Source organism: Xiphophorus maculatus, chromosome 11, assembly GCF_002775205.1.
Source record: "Xiphophorus maculatus strain JP 163 A chromosome 11, X_maculatus-5.0-male, whole genome shotgun sequence".
NCBI lineage: Eukaryota > Metazoa > Chordata > Actinopteri > Cyprinodontiformes > Poeciliidae > Xiphophorus > Xiphophorus maculatus.
In genome coordinates, this window is record NC_036453.1 from 29,338,901 (window position 1) to 29,352,492 (window position 13,592).

The window sequence follows — 13,592 nt, forward strand, 5'->3', positions numbered from 1 at the left end:
GAAGGATTTTGAAAATAAATGTCTTTAATGGTGTCTGTATCAGCTTGTCAAGGCAGAGAGGTCAGTTCCTTCGGTTTTGAGTCAAGTCCTTTTAGAGTTTATCAACAGAATAAACAGTCTGCTGTTTGTCTTGCACTTTCTGTGGTTCTGCATTGCTGAACGAGTGAGTAAAGAGTCAGATGGGGTCACAGGCTTGATTTTCAGCAGGGCCAAGCTGGATACTCACACACTTCTGTGACAGAAACATCTGCTGAATGACTTAATATTACAGCTTTGAGCTGCATCACATCCATAATAGCTGCAACTTGGCATCAGTCTTGATTTGTTTTTTGCATTGTATTTGATGAACAACATGAATATGATTTTTTGTCTGAATCTTGCTGATGAATACAGGTAAAGTTTGTTTGATGAAGATGAAAGCGAATGCAGATTAATCACATAGATTTCTCTAGTTTTCAGTTTTATTGTTTGTGCTTTTTGTCACGTTTGGCTGATGTTTTCTTGCCTTTCTCAAGCTGCCTTGGGAGTTTACTTGGAATCGGAATACACATTGCAGATTGCACATTTGCCACCCACTTTGACACTGAAATTCCACTAGTGTTGTATACAGTGTAGGCCACCACATAACCCACATAAAATGTACAAATATGTATTTGCCTGAAGTGTTTTTATCATTCTATATCTTGACAAAGACAAAACAACTTCTTACAATACACAACTCACAGGAAGCTATGTGTAAAATGAAATGCATACGACACAGTCATGTATTAAAGCTCTTGTGTAAACTCCAGACATGCATCGATTAGAGTTTAGTGACCTTTATTTGTACCCTTGTTTTTACAAAACTTTGCAGATAGACATTTCTTATTTTAGGAGTAATATGATATTGGAACAACAATGAAAATATATTATATTACCTACTTGCTGTGAATGGTCAAACAGGCTTGACATCTTAAGCAGTCCTCAGCTTTGTCTGACTGTTAGAAATTTATCCTAATTTTGAAAGCAATTGGGCTGGATGATAATGAAAAAAAACTTATAAGCAGGATTGCATTGGTCAATGCACTTGAGAAACGGTAACATGCCCTGAAACATTATATTAACTGTTATGTACTGAAAGTCTTGCTCTCTCTCGCTCTGTTATAGCCTGGAGTAACTACAGACATATCACAATTTGTCATAACAAGCAGTTTTCTTTTGTACACCTTCGAGGTTCCTCTGGACATAAATTTAAAATGGTTACTAATATTGGAATTGGTAACTTTGAGTCTTTTCCTCTGAGTAACAACTTTCATAGTGAAAAGTGTTGTCATTTGTGCTACCTGTCATTGTGTTGCATTCACTGACTGGCAAAAGATCTGGCTTTAGAGTTTCTCTCACCAGCTGATTTCTCTGTGCATATCTGGTAAAATCTGCCTTATCTCTCCATGACATTGTTGCCAACAAGAGTAACAAAGGAAGACAGGAGGGAAAACAGAAAGCATTTTCATAACAGAATCCCACAGTTTGGACCGTTAGTTTAGTTACACTTCAGAGTAGTTCTTTTGTGGCTTTAGGTTTACTCTTGGGGCATAACCATCTGTATACAAATATCGGAAAGTGACTCAGAGACTTCCCTCCTTCTTTCTCAATCACACATACGCTTGCACAGTAACCACAACCCTAACATTACCTCACCATTATATTCTTAACTGTGAACCCTTCTGAACACATATCATTGAATTCCTTCAAATGCAGCTACATAACAGTTAAAATAAAGCAAAAATAAATATTAGCGTCTTATCTAGTAGATTATGCTGTATATTACAAAAGGGTTAGCTCTACACTGGTAAACATCTAGCAGATGACAGCTAACAGAAAGCAAACATGAGGATAAACAGCGAAAAAAAAGAGATTGTCTCTCCTCCTCCTTTGCTCCCCAAGTAGCCAATGGAAATATTTACCCTTCATCTTTCACCGACTGGTTGATGCTGAAGCCCGAGGACTGTGTTGGTTTTTTTTATTTTTTTTTTATTTACCTCTCACCCACCACTTTAGACATAACACAAGGCATAAACTCTATATACTGTGGGGGATTTTGATGCCATTCTAATTTATCATGCAAAATGTGGACCCTGAACCAGTGCTTAGCGGATTTAGAGCATTGTGTGAGGAGAAACGAGCCCTGAGATGTTTAGTTTTCTGGAAAATCACTTTGTGTTTGAATCATCTGGCCACACTAAAGCCAGACAGTTATTAATAGCTTTACTAGAAGAGTTTTGAAAGGAGATCCCAGCTGATAAGGAATCTTTTTTTTCTTCAGATTTCACTTTATAACTTTTATCTCTGGGGATTTGTTGTTTTTGTAATAATCAAATGAAAGTAAATCATTGATTTAACACTTGTGATTACGTTTGCAACACCTGAGAATAATATTTGAGTTACTAAAATGTTCTACGTTGTCTATAGACTCTTTCATATGGTGTTGAGACTTATTTTTCCATGACTCTGGAGAAGATATTACAGTATGCCTTAGCCAGCCAGGCAAAGGAAATTACTGGACTCTCCTGTTGGATGCAGGGTGGAGCTGGAGCCCTGAGACAGTACAGTCCAATTTCTGTTTGTTCTGAGGCCCATTTCTGATCTACCTGCTGTTCATTACTCAGCGTCTTTGTCCTGGCTGAAGGGATCCTTTAAACTGAACAATGCGCTGAGTTGAAATATGGCACACAATGGACCAATCATAGACATCTGGTCAGGTGGAATCTGTAGATGTCTTGAGCTGTTCATTCTAAAAAACAAGATTTTTAGCCTATATTAAACTTCACTTTTGTCACAGTTAAGTTTGTGGATGTCAATTGCATGCTTAGTGTTATTCTGCTCATGCAGAGGAAGAGAGACTGTTGTGAATCTGTATATTTTAACGGAAGTGGAAATTTTTTTTTTATATATATTTTGATAATGTTGTAATAGTAGACAAAATCAAACTTTGAAGAAAATGTGCTTTGAAGAGGCAGATGACTTATTGGAAATATGAGAAAACCACAGAACAGTTTGTTTTTAGTAAGCTATGCATGACCGTATATAAACATAGTGGGTGACTGTGGCCCAGTGGGTTGAGTAGTTGTCTTGGAATCGGAATGTTGTGTTTGATTCCAGCTTCCTCTTGTGACATATCAATGCGTCGCTGGTCACTTTACCCTGACTTACCTACTGATTTGTGTATTGGCATATGCGTGAGTGTTTGTGAGTGCGGCTGGGTAAAAGTGAATGTAGTAGAAAGCACTTTGAGTGGTCTAGACTAGAAAAACAGGCTAGACGCAAAAACAAATTCAGTCAATTTATCATAAGCACATAACTATTGCAAAATATTGCAAATGTTTCTAAAAATAGGTTAAAGATGCCCACTTACAAAGCCAAACCATGGAGTTAGAGTTATATCAGGATAGTCACTTCAACTATAGACTTTTCCTCTGCTGCCAATCTTTAAAACAGAATAATTTTGTATTTTTTTACATGTACTTGTTACACTTATTTCTGGGTGCCTCAACATTAGTTAAAAAGTTAAAGGGGTGCTCTTCACGTATACCAGGGGCTTGAGAGTACTGTATCAGGCTAACAATGCTGAAGATGGCATTTGCTTAATGTCTTCCAATTGGAGCCAAACTAAAGGACTAGTTCACTGTTCTCAAAGCAGTAGAGATGATGCATGTGATCATCTCTACTTAAAAATCTAAAGTTGTTGGGCAGGGGTTAGCGCGACCCATATTTGGAGGCCTTGAGTCCTCGACGCGGCCGTCCCGGGTTCGACTCCCGGACCCGACCATATTTGCCACATGTCTTCCCCCCTTTCCTTCCCAGTTTCCTGTCAGCCTACTATCATATAAGGGACACTAGAGCCCACAAAAGACCCCCTGGAGGGGTAAAAAAAAAAAAAAATCTAAAGTTGTTTAATTGATAAAGCCTGAACTGGATACATTTATGCAAACCCGATGTTTACTAAAATATTATGTCGATGTTCTTTTTGCCATTGGTGTCTCTTTACATTAAGACAGTCCAAAAAATCTTGGACTGAATTTGTCAAAATTGATTCTTTAAAACACTGGCAGTGGGTCATGAAACCTTTACTCCACTTATATAGAAATATAATTTAAAAATTGATATGGAGTCAACCTTTCTTTTTTTAATGTTTTTGGATATTAATACAACTTCAGGAGAGTGGTGTAAGTTAACTTATCTTTCATATGGTAAGAATTTTATCGCTGTGACTTAATCGTCTATTTATTGATTATCCTATCAGGAATCTCAGTTCTGTGTCTGTTCACTTTAATTACCATAAGAGATTTCTGCTTAGATCTTTTTATTAAATCTTTCCGACTGAGTCCAAGATGAATGCAGTCATGTGGCCATTTAATTTCACACTTTTATGAATGAAGCTATGTGCTAATGTCACAACTGTCATGAAAATATAGATATGAAGGTGGCTATGTTTGAACAAAGATGAATGAAATGCAGTTGCTGCTTTCCATCTGGTTGCTAGATATACTAAAAAGTGACTCAGCTCAGAGGGAAGAGGAGAGAGCTTCCCTGTGAAGCACCTCATGTGTTTTTAATGAAGTTAGTGAGATGATCTGAGCTTCTGATGACTTCAAACACTTGCACAGTGCTGAGAGCTGTGTTGTTCAGGTAAAGCAGATTTTTATATATGCTAAGGGACTTGGATACTGGTTGTGTGTGGCATGCAAAAAACAAACAAGGAAAGTTGCAAAAGTTTTTGTTTATTGATAATATTTCGCATCAGGCAAAAGATGATTCATTCTTTTAAAGTGTCAACCCCATTTGTGTGTCTTTTCATCATGTTTTTATTTTGTCATTATTAACTGATGTGTTAAACAAAAGCAGACAGGCTCAAACCCCAGACTTACCACAAGAAGTGAAATAAAGTAATATGATACAAAGGCATTTTCTTGGAGAACAGCTGCCGGCGCGCCACTAACTAAGGAGTTGATGGAGAATTTAATATCTAGTAAGCCAAATAACTGTCTCAGTTTTTGACCCAGAGTTAAGTAATTGCAGTTCTTGATATATTTCCCAGAACTGTCACCCGCGAAGCAGAAGAAGAAGCAGAAATTAAGCTTTTAGGATTTTTCTTATGACGATACTCACCTCCTTTCACCCCCAACAATTAGCCAGCTGGCAAACTCCTCAACAAATTATCTTATCTCTTTGATTATTATTTATGCATTTTCAGAAACAATAACATGGTTTGATCCGAATATGGCTGGCTTGCTGCTTGGCTATGTCACTGATTATTTCATGAGATGGAATGCAGAAACAGATTAGGAAAGGTTTGTTCTGCCATGTGTGGTGGAGCTATGACATTGGATCTACTGTTTCCCTCTTCCTGACATTGTTGTGGCTGTCATCTGTGTGTTTTGTCTTTGACCTTTTCCTCTTTTAGCTTGATAATTAATGATTCATATGGTGTACCATGTTTACGTGTTGTAATTTTCTCATTGTATGTGGAGGAAGAAAGTTTATGGCTACAGCCGTGTGTGGAAGAATTCATCTCTGACAAAATTTCTGATCTGTGAAGAAAACAGACATTTTAAAGCCAAGAACAATAATGAGGTGAAGGTTTGGGTGATGTATGTAAGTATTTGTGGGCTTTAGTGGTACAGACTCTTAAACAAACAGTAATTACAGCAAATACCACAGTACTAATATAACCATACAGCTTAATTTTCAGCTGAAACAAATTGACTCATGAGGTAGTTGATTGTACATTTTAATATCTTCCACATTGCTTAATTGCTTCCAGTCAAGGTTTTTCCTCCCCCCTGATACAATACAGAGTTGATGCTTTCCTCCATAGGATACAATTCAAAACGATTTGCTTGACACCCTGTAAGGACATATATATGAGCTTCAGCATTGGTTCAGTAATATTTGACATCGACATTGACATGGTTCCACTCAACAGCTTTGCCCTTGTGGAATATTAAGCGAGCTTGGATGGGGAGGGGTGGTGAGTGACGGTCAAAAGCAGCTGCTGGTTCACCTTGACGGCATCCATTATTTTCAGCAGGTTACTTTCTGCATTTTCTAAGTTATTGTTATCACACACTGGATGGTTTTGTGGATAAAAAACACAAGTATTACATATACTCAAGCAGCCCTCACTCTGGAGCACTGCAGTACTTTGACTTGGTCTTAAAGGTTAAGAGGAAGGTGAAGAACCCCCAGCTGTGTTTTCACTTTCTCTGCGGCTTCATGGATGGTTCACAATTGCGTTATTTATGTCTGTGTGCGAGAGACAGCATTTGTGTGCCCTCGGGAGGACCAAGTTTAACAACTTTTTTGATTCTGTGGCTGCTACTGTGGAAAAAAAGCAAGAGGTTAAAATGAATCCCTGTTTAGTGTCAGATAAATTCTGACACATAAATTCCTAAATGCTTGTTTGGAATTTGTAAAAAGTAAGGCTTCAAAAAATACAGTTTCTCTGTCATATAAACTTTCTCTATAAATGCACTCCAAGGTATGATTTATGGTATAAATATTTCTTTTATTGTTATTGTTACTTTTAAATAAATTAGATCATTTAGTTGTATGGGTATCACAATGCCTCCATCTCACTAGACTAGGAGATTAAACATGGATGGATTGCCTGTACACTGAATAAAAAAAGCATACAGTTTACCAAAACTTTTCTGTCTTACTGTTCCTGTGGTTCACAGTGGTTACAATGACTTGACAGAAAGATGTGGAGTGATTTTTCCGCAGCGCTCCATGCTGGGCGGTCCCAGTCTTGTTAAGCAGCACTACTGGTCACTCCTACTCCTTCTTATTTGTGAGATAGGAAGTGAGGAAGTCAGCTGTTTGGAAAGTCATGGGATGGAAAGCAAAGGAAAGCCACCTGTTGATATTGCATGTTTTTTTTTTAAGTTTTAGTTTGTGCTTAAAAGGTAGAGATGCATATTTAGTAAGCAGTAGACGGCATGTTTGCTACATGATAGTCCAGTCAATTAACTGACAAATAATAGCTTAATATACTCTCAGGGGTATTCTATAAAGAGCAGAATAAAAGGGAATCATATAATTCAACTAAGCACCTTTGCAATTCCTTTTACAGTATTCTAGATTCTCCATTAGTCTTCTACCACTGTGTAAATTGAGAAAAAAGAAGCTAAACCCTTTAAACAGACTGGCTGTTTCAGATGACTCAACTTTGAATTTATTTCAAACAAATGGCTCATCAGCAGGCCTCCGTACTCCTTTGCAATACCAATTAGGAGTCATTCAGTCATTTAATTCCGGTATTCTGGTGGAGGGATGCATATAAAAGAAAAAAGTCACCACTGTCCATAAACTGTTTCGCTTGTCCAACCAGCTGTGTTTTTTCTACCGTACCTTCTGTTTTTTAGCTGTTTTTACCCCTGAGCCTTTACTTGCTCATTTTACTATGCATTGAAGGAGCATGCAAGCCCATCATCTGGAACAGATGTTTTTTATTTTGTAAAGAAATATTTCCATGTTTTTAAACTGAGAACGTATTGTTCTATCCGAATACTTTTATATATTGGATACCTTTTGAAATAAGCAGGAATACAAGATGCAGCAAGACAGTTCTGCATGTGTTTTCCTGAAGTGTACCGCAGTGTAGCCTTTACATTTGTAAACAGTGCAGTAGTTTTATATTTATCTATTTCTCATGTTATTACTTTTTTTTTCTTCTGGCCTGGCTGGCTGGTAAAATCTGGGACATTTTGTCTCATGGGACTTGGTTTGTCACTGTGTGTTTGGATTCCTCTTTGGAAATCTCCGTGAGAATAAATAATGGTCATTGTCACAGGTTGTGGTGACATCTTACTGCTAAAGAGATTCATACATCACCAGTCACCAAAGCCTTTGAAATGGCAACTGCCTTTGGTAGACTTCTATTTGTCAGTGATTTTGTTCATTTGTTTTTAAATTTGTTTAGTCAGGGTATAAGTTGTTGCTTCTTGAGATCTTTTAGCCTACCTGATATTGACAGACAGGCTCTATTTTAATAATGTATTTACTTTAAAAGTCAGGTCAGATCTAGCTGTGGCTAATGAAATAAAACAAAAACATGGTGACAATTACACTTATTTATTGACTTTACATGGGAGGCAATTATATTTTCACATACGGTCAGGTGGCTGTGGATAGCTCTTTCCCCTGATCAAATCTTCATTTAGAAACTGAGATCATCTTAGACTGATAATAAAATGTTATTTTGTTAACCGAAACATATACAGTACAGACCAAAAGTTTGGACACACCTTTTAATTCAATGAGTTTCCTTTATTTTCATGACTATTGACATTGTAGATTCACACTGAAGGCATCAAAACTATGAATAACACATGTGGAAATATGCACTAAACAAAAAGGTGTAAAACAACTGAAAATACCCCTTATATTCTAGTTTCTTCAAAGTAGCAACCTTTTGCTGTGATTACTGCTTTGCACACACTCTGCATTTTCTTGATGAGCTTCAAGAGGTAGTCACCTGAAATGGTTTTCACTTCATGGGTGTGCCCTGTCAGGTTAATAAGTGGGATTTCTTGCCTTATAAATAGTCATGAAAGTGAAGAAAACCCATTGAATTAGTAGGTGTGTCCAAACTTTTGGTCTGTACTGTACATGTGTCCAAAAACTAAAAAACAGAACAAATATTTGAGAAATCAAATACTTTGTCACAACAATGTACCACGTACTATGGCAAGCATCTTATAGGATTTACAGAAAATACATTTGCTTTGGACAATCTGTCAACTTTCACATCTCCCTCAGAGTAAATGGGTAAATAAATTAATGATCACTCTGAACTACATGAACCACTTGAGCTATGAGGTGGAACTACCCAGAAAGCAGTAATTAATTTAAACAGACCTTCTTAGACTCCTCCTGCCTCCTTGACCCAGATACTTTGTGTTCCCAGCTGAGGTACTTCCCCTGCCTATAGTATGCGAGTTGTATGACATGTCTCTGAACTCACTCCTGCATTAATATTTATTCTGTTTTGTACTCCACATGCATGTATATTTCAGCCGGTGTCTAGCTGCCCAGACGGTGGTGTGCAGCTACAGAGATTGAGGGTGATTCTGTTTTAATTAAGCCAATTGTGCAAACAAATTGAAACTGATACGCAGCTTTAGTGTAGAAATGTAATTAGAGGAAATGTGTGTGTATGTACGTAGAGCGAAATATGCTCATATACACTCACACACGCATGCATACGCATGTACAGAGCGACAGCTGAAGTTGGAAATGGGATGTCTATATCCAGATATCCAGGAAAAGGCAACTTAGGAGGTGATAGGGTCACGGTTGTCGACCCCTTAAGTACACACACAACCCAAACCGCATGAAAACTGAGATGCAAAGCACTCCACCATGTACCACCACCCCCTTTCCCCACAGAATGCTTCATCCATCCATTTTATTGCAAAGCTTTCTTTTAAGCACCCTGCACCAGGTTTCATCACAGCATCACAAATCCTCAGTCATTCAGTCACACACTTGTCAAGAAACAGATTTTTGTTACACTTTTTAAGTGACACTAAAACCGGAACCTCAGATCTCTTTACATTGTACTTTGGCTGCATTGGAAAAATTTTATGTCTTAACATCTACAGAACTTAGCAGGAACATTCATACTCATTAGACTTCTTATACATTTCTCACATTAAAGCCACACACACATTTATGTATTTTATCGGGACAACTGACACAAAGTAGCACATAATTACAGAGCCGAAAGAAAAGTACACTTGGTTTTCAAATTGCTTAACGATTACATTTTCTTTTTTGTTTTTTTAAAAAAAGCTTTTGTCACTTCTAGTCTGACACCCATCAACTACAGTCAAATGCAACCTATTGGATTCAGAGGTTAAGTAATTCCATGTGGCTTCTGCTGTATAAAATACATTTATTCTGTGAAGCCCTGTGCATCATAAAGATATTTGTAAGAATTGTCTGGTCAGAATAGACTAAAATTGATTCTTTAGATTTACATTTAAAATGCTGTGTTTGTGTGAAAAAGAAAAAACACTGTACAATACCCTGAAGACATTTTGACCACGTGAAAACAATGGTGGGGGAGGCATCATTCTGTGGGGACTATTATACTTAGAAGGAACTGGAAAACTAATAAAGTAAGTGGACAGATTTAAAAACCTGTTACTAAAGCTGTAGAAGACTTTTGACTGTGGTGGAAGTTCACCTTCCTGCAGAAGCCTATACAGACCTGAAGCATACTACCAGAGTATTAATGAAATGGTTCAGATCAAATCATTACATCTTACAATAGTCCTGTTAAAGTTCAGAAATAAATCCAATTGAGAATATTTTGGCCAGACATGAAAAGTTGCTGTTTATAAATACTATCTATCCAATCTAGCTGAGCTTGAGCTATCCTGCAGCAAAGAGCGAGGTAAAAATATTACACTATAAATTGTCAAAGGTGCTAAGATGTGCATATGATGACAATGAGTAGTTATTAGTAAAAGTAAAAATACAAATTTGTGCAATATGTATCTTTTATTTGTTTAAAATTCTACTAAACGGTTGTACTATAATTTGTGCTGTGTCAAATAAAACTTTTTTGGACTATAAATCAGTTTGTAGATGCAATTTAGCAAATTCTTAAAATGTTTAATAAGTATGAATACTTAAAGTTTTGAATCAAATTTCTGCTTTTTAGGTCTTTAGAACATATTTTCCCATCATTTTGTTGTGTTTTTCACTTCACCATCTCTCTATGTTTGGTTACTGCTTGTTGTAGTTATCACAAAAAACATCTAAAGAACTGGAATATTTAGAGGGAGAGCCAGTCCTCTCAGCAATTGTGGAACTAGCTGAATAAAACTGCATGCTGTACTATTGAAACCAAAGCAACCAGGCAAGGAAAGATCGGAACTGAAGAGGCCATCTTTGTGACTTTGCGTCCAGTTTAACTTGGCTGTGGGGTAGCTGTGCCGTGCCCAGCAAAATCTGTTAAATCAATTAGAGGGGACTGGCGGAAAAAAAGGAGGTGGAGTGAACATTTTGGGGTAAAAGGGAGATGAAGCTGTTCCTGACTACTGAGATACGACAGGAAAAACGGCAGTGTTTTTAGATGGCCTCGTAGTGAAAACAGTATGGTTTGCTAATATTTAGTAACAGCACTTTAGAGTGGAGGATGTATTTAAGGCTTTGAGGGTTGCACGCGGCGGCGAAGGCAGATTATGGAGGAGCACTGCCAGATATAATGTGGCTGAGACTGCATGGAGCCCTCAGCGGTTGGCCTTATTGAGGGGGGGGGGGGGGGGGGGGGGGGGGGTGGTCGCACATGAATTTGCATGCAGATGTCATGGGCATACAAAATCCCAACACACCACAAATTCAAGTTTGAACTTAGGCATCATGTACTTCTTCACACCCTACCTTAAATTATTGATGTAAACTTTTATAGGTTGCAGAAAAATTAAAGAGTACCACTAGAGGGTGTAAATCAAGTGCTAAACTTTGACTCCACTGTTTAAACCAATGTGAGCTTCGAGCCTTTGTTCACTCTGTGTCTCATCAGATCATGTTTTCCAGAGTAAACACAAGTGTATTATAGTACGTGTCAAAAGGGGGAATGATGTCATTGTCCGACTGCTCATTGACAGTGACAAATTGCAGTCATGTGATATGTTCTCAAATATAACCTTTTACTGACACTCGCAAAGCAACAAGGGAGAAATTGAGGATGTTAAAAAAGTGTGTGCACAAACACATTTTGGAAAATACCCTTTTAGATTTTTTTTTCTAACAAAAGGATTGCCTTGCACAGCTCTGTGGTCCCTAAAGACAATAAGGCTGTCAGGCCAAAACAAACTGTAATCACTCCTTTTTCTGTTTTGTCCTGCATCCAGTTTTTCCACTTGTTTTCTTTGTTCTTTTCTTTACCTTTTCCTCCCACTCGGTTGATTGTTCAGTGCTGTGGGTTAATTTCATCAGAGCTAGGTCTCACAAGGCCTGAGCTCTGACTCTGAGTTTCCCCAGTCAGCGGCGGACTTGAAAGACTTCATAAATACACCCCTAATTGTGTCTCTCACAGATCTTCTTTCAGCTTCTCTTTTTCCTCCCACTCTTGCTTAAGACATGCTCATCTGTACGCATGCAAATGTTGCCATCATTGCTTTTGCACATAGCGAGCAAGCAAGCATGTGAAGCAATTGCACGAGTTGTGAACAGTCTAAGCTCTGAGCTCCTTTCTTGTGTAGGAGTGCAGCAACTGTCCAGAGCAGCCGTGTGGACCAGATGTAAGGGTCATTGACTGCATTGGAAGGGGTCAGTATCAGTGTCCCTCTGTCTGTCCCAGTGGAGCTATAGCCTTTATTAATCTTTCCTCCCCAAAGCCCACATAAACTACTGTAGGATGTTGGGGAGGAAGACTAGCAAGATATCAGTAGGATTCATTAGATATAAAATGATGTCTTGTATTCTTTTTTGCTCTTTTTGTATTCAAAGCAGTCTTTTAGGATCCATGTAAAATCAATAAGAAGATTATTTTTTACAGGGAGACAGTGAGCCATTATTAGCTTTGAAGAACCACAGAAAAATATTCCACTGTATGCCAATTTTATCTCCCATGACTGAAACTGTTGGTGCTAAAAATGCATAAATTTGGAGGGGTGCAATTACACTCCATCAAATCATTTAATTTTAAATGATTCTGACTTCTCTTTAAGGAGCTATTACTAAGTAACTTAAAAATAATTCTTCTTACTTTTCTATTGTGTGTTTTATGTGGTGGCACATACAAGCCATTCTTTCAAGTTACTTTACTGTTACTGAGGTACTTTGCTACATCTTACCATGTACTTTTCTGAAACTTTCTTGGAAACTTTTCCTCAGCTTAGAAGTACTTAATCCTTATCTGGAACTGAAATGAACACTCTGATATTGTGTATCCTCTTGGTAATTGTGGTAATTGTGCTAAAAAACAATTTATGTGGGTATTTCAGAATAATGTACGAGCAAATACTCCAGCTAGTACCAGCCTGGCTTTTGCTTTGAGGCTGCAAGACATTCCTACTGTCCGGATTATGCACACGCTTTGGGAGTGATTATCTGGGGTGAATATGGCTGGCCAACGTGGGCCAACACCCACCACTTATAATTCCCATTTTAGTCTGCTACTGCTGTTTTCCTGGAGAGTTTTTTTGTAAAATATTCCTGGTAGAAGCAGGACTCCTTCACTTCCCAGAGAGTGTTGATGTTCAGATTAATGTAGAATATTTTTAAAGCTGCACCCTTTTGTGGTCGCGCAGTTTTTATGAAGGAATTATTTGACACCTTGATGGATCTCCCTGTTGCAGGATGTTTTAAGCAGTTTCATGCTTGATAAATTTCAGTCTATAAATACAGGCGTAGCATATGTAAACATAATTTAGAAGGTAATCTAAATATTTGTAGACCTCATCAAGGGTAAGACTATGCATCCATCTAATGAAAGCTGCTTTAAACATCTATAGACTTTTCATAGACTTATGAGGGTATTTTTGTTCTTAATTTTATGATAGTGTGTAAAAACACTGTATGTGTGTCAAAGCCGG

The 13,592-nt window shown here is 37.7% G+C and overlaps 1 protein-coding gene across 2 annotated transcripts in view; it reads left to right on the plus strand.

Annotated features, from left to right (window-relative positions):
• The window catches only part of LOC102230862 (protocadherin-16-like), an 88,440-nt gene that overhangs the window by 2,069 nt on the left and 72,779 nt on the right, over nt 1–13,592 (plus strand). The window lies entirely within an intron of this gene.